Genomic DNA, 10,399 nt, shown 5'->3' on the forward strand with positions numbered 1-10,399 from the left:
AATGGCCTGAGAGGAGCCTGACAATCTTCCAGAGAATGTAGGCATCTTCCAGGGTTTGATTTCACACGTCTGGTAGGGGTGCACAAAATCAATCTGTTGGCAGTCAATTCCTGTACTCCTCACTATTGTGAAGAGTAAGGAAGGTTGATGGGAGACTTTCACTGACCTACCTCAGTGAGGACGGCCAGGTAAGTCGATTTCAGATAAGTCCACTCTACACGATTGCCATTGCTAGAATTGCATATCTGAAATGGACTTATTTCCCTAGTGTAGACCTAGCCTGAGTCATCTTTCTCTGTCAGTAATTTCAAGATGATCTCCACTGTCATGGGCAAGGTCCTCACCACAGTTACAAGGGCATGCAAGGCAAGTGCAGGATGCCAGTGGGCATAGCAGAGCATGACAGCTGGAAAGAAGGCACAGAAGTACACCAGAAGCCCCTGAACAAAGTGGCACCTGATGGGATGTTTTGCACAATCCCAAGATGCCCTGCGCTCTGTTCCATGGTCCCCCAACACTTAGCGACAGATGGTGTACCCATGTACTGTGGAATGCATACCCAACGTGCATAGCTTCCACTGTTGATGGGAAGCTAAAGATGTTGACACAATCTGCAGACAGTAGGAGCAAATGTAAAGACATTCTGCTGACTTTGTGTATGTGTGTGTTGATAAAATTTGCTAGTGTAGACATACCCTATATTATTGGTATTGTACTTTAGAGTCTAAACTTCCACATAAACAGCTCTTCACATTGCAGAACAACCCTTTAACATATGATTTCTGCAATATTTGCCTGGGTCTGCAGACAAAATCTGCAAAAAAAGCTGTAACAGTTGTGACCTCCTCCCTCCAATATCTGGTGACAGATTAAATGTCCACATTAAGTACTTTACTGTTAGCAGAAAGGTCATGCTAGTCTCATTTGCCACTGTAAAATGACTGGTGGGAGATATAAAGGTGGGAAATGGAATGGCACCTGGTAGATGTGATCGGAAAAGAACGACTGAAACTTACGGTACGTCTACGCTACCAAGTTTTGTCACCAAAAAACTTCCAGTGCAAGTATTCACGCTTCAATGCAACTTTTACAGGGGGAGGCACCCAGTCTGGGTGAAAAAAATCATCCACCCTTAGGAGAAACATATTTATTTTTCTTTCCTTTTATTAGAGGGGTAGCTGAGCTAGTCTATATCTTCCAAAACCACAAGAATTCCTGTGGCACCATGTAGACTAACAGATATTTTGGAGCATAAGCTTTCATGGGCAAAGACCTGCTTCGGTGTGAACTTAGCGGCTTGTTTTGTTGACAGAACTGGCTTCCACCACTATCCCATAATACCTGCCCTGATGGTTCTGTTCCAGATCTGAAGTGGTTCTGCCCCACAAAATCTTATCACCTAATAAATTATTTTGTTAGTCTTTAAAGTGCTGCATGGCTGCTTTTTTTTCTTTCATGAAGCTACAGACGAACTTGGCTACCTCACTGTGACTGGATCTCTGCTGTCCTGCCGGCATGCACCCCTTCCCTTTCAAAGCTCTGGGAAGCATCTGACAGCTGTGTGTGATGCTCCATTTGGGAAATAAACAAACAGCAAATAATTGGAATGCTCTTCTTCTGCCCTGCACTAGGAATGCAGCAGCAGGCTGATTGCTGCTGCAGGGGGAGGGGGGCAGAAAACTGTGCTGCTTTGATGTTCCTCCGCACCAAAAGCTCACAGAGCTACTCCTGGTGCTGCTCCCAGCTGCTGAGGATGCTGTGGAAGAACTCGGAAGGAGTCCCGAGGTGCACAGGTATCAGCTCTGCCCGCCCACAACACTCCACTGTGGGATACATACCCACAGTGCACTGCTCACACTGTTGATGATGGTGCCTCCAATGTAGACGTAATCTGTTGACAGAGAGATCAGATATTAACATCTTCTTGAGATTTTTGTTTTGTCCACATTTGGGTGTTGATGTAGGTTATGTCAACAAAACTTGGTGGCATAGGCATACCCTTACTCTCCCCCCTGCAAATGTAAGGGCATCTTTGTTTCTGCTGAAAAGTGAGAAGAGGAGATAAAGCAATCCTCAGTGCCAAAATCCTCAGTTGCTTAACGTATGTCTACAATACACAGTGTTTAGTACTACACGTGTCGACACAGCCTTGTGGCTAAAAGTCAGGGGCTACCTCTCCACTAGAAGCATATGTCTACAGAATTTACTGTCAGAAGAAATGTTCCAACAAAACTTCTGTCAACAGATCATGTTTACATGTAGAAGTGGATTGATCTTTCGATCTGCTCAATCAACAAAGGGCTCACCCCCAGAGTGTCTACCCAGCTTTTTCGTGGACAGTTTCTGTAGACAAAATGCAATATGTGTGTAGATGCTTTGTGAGTTTTGCCTACAAAACTCTTAAATGTAGCCATAGCCAGGCAGTGTAAGTACTGCTTGTCAGCACTTTTGCAGACAAAGAATTTACAGCCCCTACTAGCAGCATTTTGTTTTGTGGGCAGGAACAAAGCACTGTTTATATTAGTACTAGCCTGGGCAAAACTTACGTGGTTCGGAGGGAGGGGGTTTAAACCCCTCTGAACCACAAAACTTTGTGCCTCACTTACCAGTGAGACAATACAGAAAAGCAAACCCAGCCCCCATAATTTCTGGTGCCAAAAGCCCTAGCAGTTGGCAGCCCAGCTCTGAGAATCTCCAGCTTTCTTCTGACACATTATACAGCAGAGCTCCATACCTTTAAAAAAAAAAATCAGCTGCCTGTTGACAATTTAAGGATGAATAATATCAAAATATAGAAATCATGCAAATGTCACAACATTGATAAGATTGAACTGGAAAGCCAGGGAAAGGGGAATACTACATAATTTAAGTCTAACCTGCAGCATAAAACATATCCTGGGTTACAGGTAAAGAATGTTATGAGAGTGCCAGCTAGAGCCAGTTACAATCTGGCCAACCTGCCTTGAAATTAAAATTTAATATAAACTTGTTTTACCCTTGCAAAATGGGGATTTTGCTTTTATCAACATGTCTGCTTTAGGAAACTCTCGGCTGTATTTATAGCTGGCTGTAGTGATCATTCATTTAGCTACAGTATAACAATTAAAATAGGGGGTTGCCCAAATCGACCCTTATATGGTAACAGGATTCCACTGTATATAGAGCAGTGTGTATAATATATAAACTGTCGTAGGGCTGACAAAGAATTTTTCCTTGATAGATGGGCCAAAACAATTTAGAGTAAGGAAGGGTTTTTCTCTTATAGTAAGAGGAGGGAGAGCAAGATATTTAAAACAAGTTATAATTCTTAGACGAGATAGTATATTCACCTTTTGTAGGAAACAAAATTTAGGAGCATGAAGTTATATGGGCAACAATTAGGAAAAGGTGTGTAATATATTGGTGAGTTCAGCTTGAGCCATTGATTCTGGTATTCCACCAAGACGAGAAGAGTAGCCAGACTTTATGGGAGATTATCTCCTGTTGACCTTACTGTATGGAAGATACCATGATAAGTAGGTTGACTTCAGCTATGTGACTTGTGCTTGTGTAGCTTAGATTGATAGGAAGTGAAGAACAGATTAAATCTATATCTAATAGTCAAGAGATTACCTTAAACCCTGAAGCATGAAGTTTAATACCCCTTCTAAAATTGATTATAACTCTGGAAACTCTTGTAATTCATATACGTGTCCAATTCCATCTTGAATCTTGGTAAGATATTGGCCATTTACCAAACCAAGTCATTTTTGCACTAATTCTTAAAGAAACTTGCAAAAAAGTCAAGCTAAATTAGAATGACAACTAGAAAGCCCTGAACATAATTTTAAAAGTGAAACATGTAAAAGGTTATTTTCCCAGTTTTAGCTGAGGATTCTGTTTTTGAATGCTGACTGGTTTATTTCCATTTTTATGGTGTAAAAGCCAAGGAAAAGCAAACCTCATTAATGGTCGTTATTGTGACAAAGGTGGCAATGAAATGCATGGGGTGAATAACTGGTATGGAACTCTCCCTAGGTAATTAGAGAGTGCCTTGCCTAAAGGAACAGGAGAGGAATGGATACAGCTGCCAGACATGCGTTAAAGGTATTAAAGGTGCATTAAATACTCTCTTTTGTCCATTTGGAGACTTGGAGAAAATGATTAATTCAACTTGTCTGATGGGTTTTTTTGTGCTGTAGAACAGCAGAACAAAAGGATGTCTAAATGCACACACCCACCTGAACAAGCCTGTGCTTAGCATAGACAACAAAGGATTCCATGCAGTCACTGAAGAGACAAAGTGTGTGAGATAATGTCTTTTATTGGACCAAAGTGTGCTGGTGAAAGAGACAGGTTTAGGCACTTACAGGAACTCTTTTCCATGAAGTCTTTGATGAGACTTCGGCCTGAAGGGTTTCTTGGGTGAGAGGAGCAAAGAAGTGGGCCTGCCGTCAGTAGGACAATATGGGAAAAGAGTTAGCTAGCATGATTTGAAACCTCCAGGTAGTCACATCTTTAATTTCATGTGCTCACTAGTTGTGTTAGGGACTTATAAGAGAGACTATAACAAAGCCAGCTCCCATGAATTTCAAAGTATTTAAAATACATCTACATGAGGTGTGGAGGCATTTTTAACCCAGGTTAACAATGTTTTAAAACACCTTCTTGTTATACTGATATAGTCAAACCAAGGGTTGGAAGGGAAGCTACTTTATTATTTTCAGGGCTGGAGACAGGAGTTTTCACTGGGGCTTTTGCAAACTGAATTACCGTTGAGCATTAAGTTTTCCCCCACCAACAATATTTTACTAGGAAGCGGAGCATATGGGAGAGTATGATGTCCTTGTCCTTCCCACCAAGACACGTGCTGTGCTGTTGCAGCTGGCCTCTGTGTTTCTATGTAGGTGCTGGAACTGAATGCCTGTGGATATCAACTAGCAGGACGTTCTCTTTTGAATAGGTCCTTCCAGCTCTATGATTCTATGATCTATAGTCTGTCTCCTCTCCTTTCTCTCTTCCCCACCCTGCTCACTCCTTAATCTTCAAAATATGAGGGAAGGCCTGCTTTGGGAATAGCCTCAGCCAATTTGTCCCTGCCAATAGCTATTGGTCTAAGAAACTGGAAAACAAATTCTCCTTTGAAGTTGCCAACCTCCTATGTTTGTCCCGGGGTCTCCAGGAATTAAAGATTAATCTTTAATTAAAGTGGTGTCATGTGATGAAACCTCCAGGAACATTCCAACCAAAGCTGGCAACTCCACATTGGGTCCAGACCACACAATTTTTTAACCGCTAGAGGCCAGGGGTCTGCTTTAAAAGTTTGATATTCATATTGGAGTTCTACTTAAGGGGAGATGGAATTCAGAATGATGAGGATCAGGCAAATCATAAGGAACATCAGCAGTCTAGTACATCTGGCAGATTCACTAAGATATCCTAGTGGATGCTCCTAAGAACCCTGTGTTTCAGGGGAACAAAATTGTAATTTGCTTGTGTATTTGAATCCTTTGTCAAGAAAAGGAAGTGGCATTTGTGAAATAGGATTTATAAACAAAGAACAGATCTCAGGCCTTCAGCAGTTGGTATGCTGTGAATATATATGTCCATAGCAAGCATTTATACAGAAAGGAAAAAGTATTCTATAAAAAGAACAGCAGTTGCTTTAATAACATAATTTAATCTTGTCAGTTTTCTATTTTTCCAACACAAAACAATTAATTCTTTTACTAGCCATAGTTTCACAATAAAATTCAAAACCATTTTACATCAACAAAAAGTAAAAAAAAATTGGTGAATTTTCCTCTCTTGCCTTTTAAAATTTTACAGATAATTAAACAGTGGTGGGGATTATTTATTTATTGTTTAATATGGTTAAAGTCTCCCCACACAGACTTTCCCCATTTTTAAAACCAAATTAGTCTAAACTGGCAAAAATAAGGGAATTAGGGAATTAAATACAAATGTTTGTTGTCTAACAGTATTAATTTTGTAATTTTTTGAGCACTATAAACAATATTGCTATGATAGCTTATCAGTGTTTTTCTTCCAGTATAATAAGGTGACCAGACGTCCTGTTTTTTAAAGGGGCAGTCCTGTATTTAAGCACTCCTGCAGATGTCCTGACTGTTGTTTTATTTATTTTTTAAACAGAGTCTGTCCTGGGCAACCACCCAAGCGCTCAGCTTACAAGGAACACTGACTCTGTCCTGCCTGGCTGTGGGCCAGCCTCTTTCCCCTCCCACTCATGGTGTTTGGGGATACATGGGCCCTCTCACGCCCCCATTAGCTGTCTCTGTTCATGGAGGATACAACCAGCAACAGGTATTAAGCAAGAGGAGGGGCACGACCACTTAACATTGAACTGTCTAGACTAATACCATGATTTTCAAAGCTGCTGGGTTGACAGCTCCCTTTGATTTCTATGGGAATTAATAGTGCACAACATTTCTGGAAAATCAGATTACATGACAAAATATGGTCGTAAGAACGACCATTCTGGGTCAAGCCAAAGGTTCGTTTAGCTCAGTGTCTTGTCTTCCAGCAGTGGCCAATGCCAAGTTCCCCGGGCCAGAGAGAATGACCAGAAGAGTTGATCATAAAATGATCCATTCCCCTGTTGCTCATTCCCAGTTTCCGACAAAGAGAGTCTGGGGACACAAATAGTACTATGATTCCTGGTGCCAGAAGGAAAAAAAAATGCTTACAAAGACGTTCTCTTTTTTTCCAGGCTGGTTCTCATGAGTCATTCCATAGGGCCAGATTCTGCTTTTGGTATAATCCCAGTAATGGGATTATTCGTGATTTGTCATGGTGTGATGGAGAGCAGAATTTGCCACAGGGAGACAATTTTTTACCCTGCTGTAACAGAATTTGGCCTATCCAGGGAACGAGAGGAGGAAGGAAAAAGCTCAGGAATTATAATTCTGTTGAGAAATGCAATATGTTATTCACAGTACAGTGAATAAAATGCATGACTACAATATGAAAGCAATATCAAATATCTTCTCATTTACTGTCTTTCTCTATTTTGCATGTACAGAACAATAAAATTCATTACTCTTATATGCAAAATAAAAATAGTGGCATTATAAACTGTATTTGTCCTAAAACAAAAAGATGACATTTATGCCTATGTTGAGTACACATTTTAATCACTATTTAGATTGTCTCTGGACTCTCTGAGGAAGATGCATTCCATGGGAAGCTGATTGATGGAATTTTAGTTGCAGCATAATTTTCCAGCTGTTCCAAAAAGGCATGTAATGGTGTATGTTTCACAACTGTTGAAAAGCAGTAAAATTAACTTATGAATGGTAATGAATGCTAATGGCCTAATTCTGCATTGTACTGAGTGCCCTGAACTCCCACTGATGCCATTGGGAATTCAGGGGTACTGAGCATTTAATAGGGGGCACTCAGCGCCTCCCAGGATTAGGCTGAAAGCCAGTAACATCAAACTGTTTCTGCAATCATTAAATAGAATGCAAGGCCCATCAGTAAGAAACATTGCCAATGGAAGTCTCCCGTACAATGTATGAATTGTGTCTGTTTTTTCTGATACTGACTTGTAAGGTCCCTTGGAGCAATGGGAATGTGAAAAAGCAGCTTGTTTCCTTCCTGTCCCCATGGAGGTGATTCGTAGTGTGAAGTGTCATTGCAATGCTAGTAAGCTTTTTTGAACATTTTTTCTGAAAAAGTACTTTGGCTATTTTCTTCACCAGTGATAAAATGTGTTCACCATCTTCACATTTATCAGTCATGTCTTCAGAACTTAAACTGATTCTTCCATTGTCAGAATAAAGCATAGCTGATGCCTTTCCCCTGAATAACACGCTGGCATTTTGCAGCATAGAATACAGTTTTAGTACAGCTCAGCTCTAAGTGAATCAACTTAACTGAAAGTGACTGAATGGCACAATATATTGCGAGGAAACATAAATTTGCTTATTTAATTTTAAAAAATCTCTCCTCTCACACCCAATGTCAAGAACTCTTTTACAACTTCACAAAGAACAAGAAGACTGGTACAATGTCTTGTCTGAACAGTCCCATCTTGAGATGAAAAACATTCCTCAACTGGCAAGTTCTTCAAAGATTCTGAACACTTTTATTTGGTTTTAATGGAGGAATGAAAGGAAGAGGGCGGGGTGGGGTTGACTTTTATCTCAATGTCCTACTGAATTCTGTATAGGCTTACCAGTTTTTGGTTGAACGTATTCCTAGAAGCTTCATCACTTGACATAATCTTTAGTTCCTGGAGACTCCATGTCTGTGGTTACACTACAGCGATTTGTCAACAGAAGACAGACAGAAGAGATTTCCTGACAACACTTCTGTCGACAAAATGCTGCCACAGACAAAAGCCAATCGGAAGAGTGCTCCACTCTGTCTACAGAGCGGCTGGACTGCTTGGCTGTTCTCTTGACAAAACAGGCGCCTGGCAGCACAACAGAGAGTGCTGCCCATTGTTGGATTCCCTGTCTGTTGAGAAGCGCCCCCCCCGAGCATCCACACAGGTTTTTTTTGTCAACAGAATCTGAGGACAGTAGTTGTATGCCTCACGGCTGGGAGGCAGTATTCTGCTGGCGAAAGTGCTGAGTCTTATTGACAAACTGTCAACAAAATGCATTTTGTGTGTGGATGCTCCACCAATTTTGTTGACAAAACAAGGGTTTTGTCAGCAAAGCTTGCTAGTGTAAACATAGCCCAAGACAATTCTTGGGTGGGGGTTAGTGACCCTATTTCTGTATCAGAGAAAAAATCCAGATCATCTGCAAATGCATCCCAAAATCTGGATTCCTCCTTATCAGCAAATATAAACAATATAGTTTACTGAGAAAAGAAATGTCCTTTTTCACTATGGGTCCAATCTTGCAAACCTTATTCACATGAGCAGAACCATCCTGTCCATAGGCTGAGATGGGGAGGACATCCCAAGCCCCATGCTTTTGGGGGGCCTGCATTAGCTGCCCCAGCCATCCTATGAACAGGAGAGGGGAGGATTACCTGGCGTAGGGTGGTGGGGCAGGTGGCAGGGTTGTGAGTTCAATCCTTGAGGAGGCCATTTAGGGGCCTGGGGCAAATAGATTTAAAAAAAAAATCTGTTAGGGATGGTGCTTTCTCCTGATAAGAGGGCAGGGGACTGGACTTGTTGACCTCCTGAGGTCCCTTCCAGTTCTATGAGATGTGTATCTAAAGCAACAGTAGCATCCCCAGGGGGTTGCCGCCCCTTGTTCTCCCTCTCCACCCCACACTCACCACAAAGCCAGTGGCAGACTGCTCTGTACTGCTGCAGTGTCCTGGTCTGCTGAGTCATGCTTCTTCATAGGCAGCTAAGAGGCCTCCATTCTAGCCCCAACAGAGCAACAGGGCTCAGTGGGCCAGGAGGGCACAGTGAAGCACTGTGTGGTTAGTGTGGGCAGGAGGTTAGGGAAGGGCAACTCCCTGCACTGGGTAATTCCCAGTCAGACTGATTTGGAAGAGGGTGAGGTTGGGGGTGGAGCAGGAAGGGGCAGAGCATGCAGCATGTGGGGAGGATGTCTGGGGCCCCACACCTGGAGCACGGGGAAAGGTTTGCCCTGGGCCCCAGCCCCCCCTCCTCGAGTTGGTCCCACACGAGCTGATTGTTTATGTCAATGGGACGGAGAAAGGATTTCTCCTGTAATTAAAGCTTGAAGAATTAGACACTGGCACTGGTAGCAACTTTGCTATTAGTCACCTACAAAATATTTTGTGAAGGTAGAATTAAGTTTACTGCTATGCCTTTTGCTCCCTGGGTCCTAGGTGGAATCAGCTGTCAAAACCATAAGTGCAAAGACTAAAAGATGAAGAAACATTCACTTATAATCCCCACTCCCAACATCCCTCAAAAGAATATTAGCAATAAAACAAAACCCCAAACTTAAGAAAATAAAAAATCACACAGTTAGGGTAACATTTCCATGCCACAAATACTGCTCTCATAGGTATGCTCAGAGGAACATGACAGGTCATTTTCTAATCAGACCATAATATGTGAATTCAGCATTTGATAGTGTCATTCAATTACCAAACGATAATTAGGCACAAAGTTACCATGTTTCCATAGAATGGAAAGTACATGACAGCTTTCCCATTTATTCCTCTTGATGTACATATTTCAATATTTGCTTGAAGTCGTGTTTGTTGACATAATATTCACAAATTTCAATACACTGTTTTAAAGAATCCTCAGGGTGGCTGTTCTTCTAGTGGAAAAACTAGGGAGAGAGAGCTCCTTCTGCCTGGGAAAGAACTGCAGTCATCACAAATTTCCTTCTGTCCCAACTATTTGTTTTTTTCAGAAGGTTTTCTGATTCTATTTCTTTTCATGAAATCCCAGAATGAGACCACTGAACATTCCAAGGAAAAGAGGAACATTAAACTAGTTTGTTTTGAA

Source organism: Carettochelys insculpta, chromosome 5 (assembly GCF_033958435.1).
Source record: "Carettochelys insculpta isolate YL-2023 chromosome 5, ASM3395843v1, whole genome shotgun sequence".
NCBI lineage: Eukaryota > Metazoa > Chordata > Testudines > Carettochelyidae > Carettochelys > Carettochelys insculpta.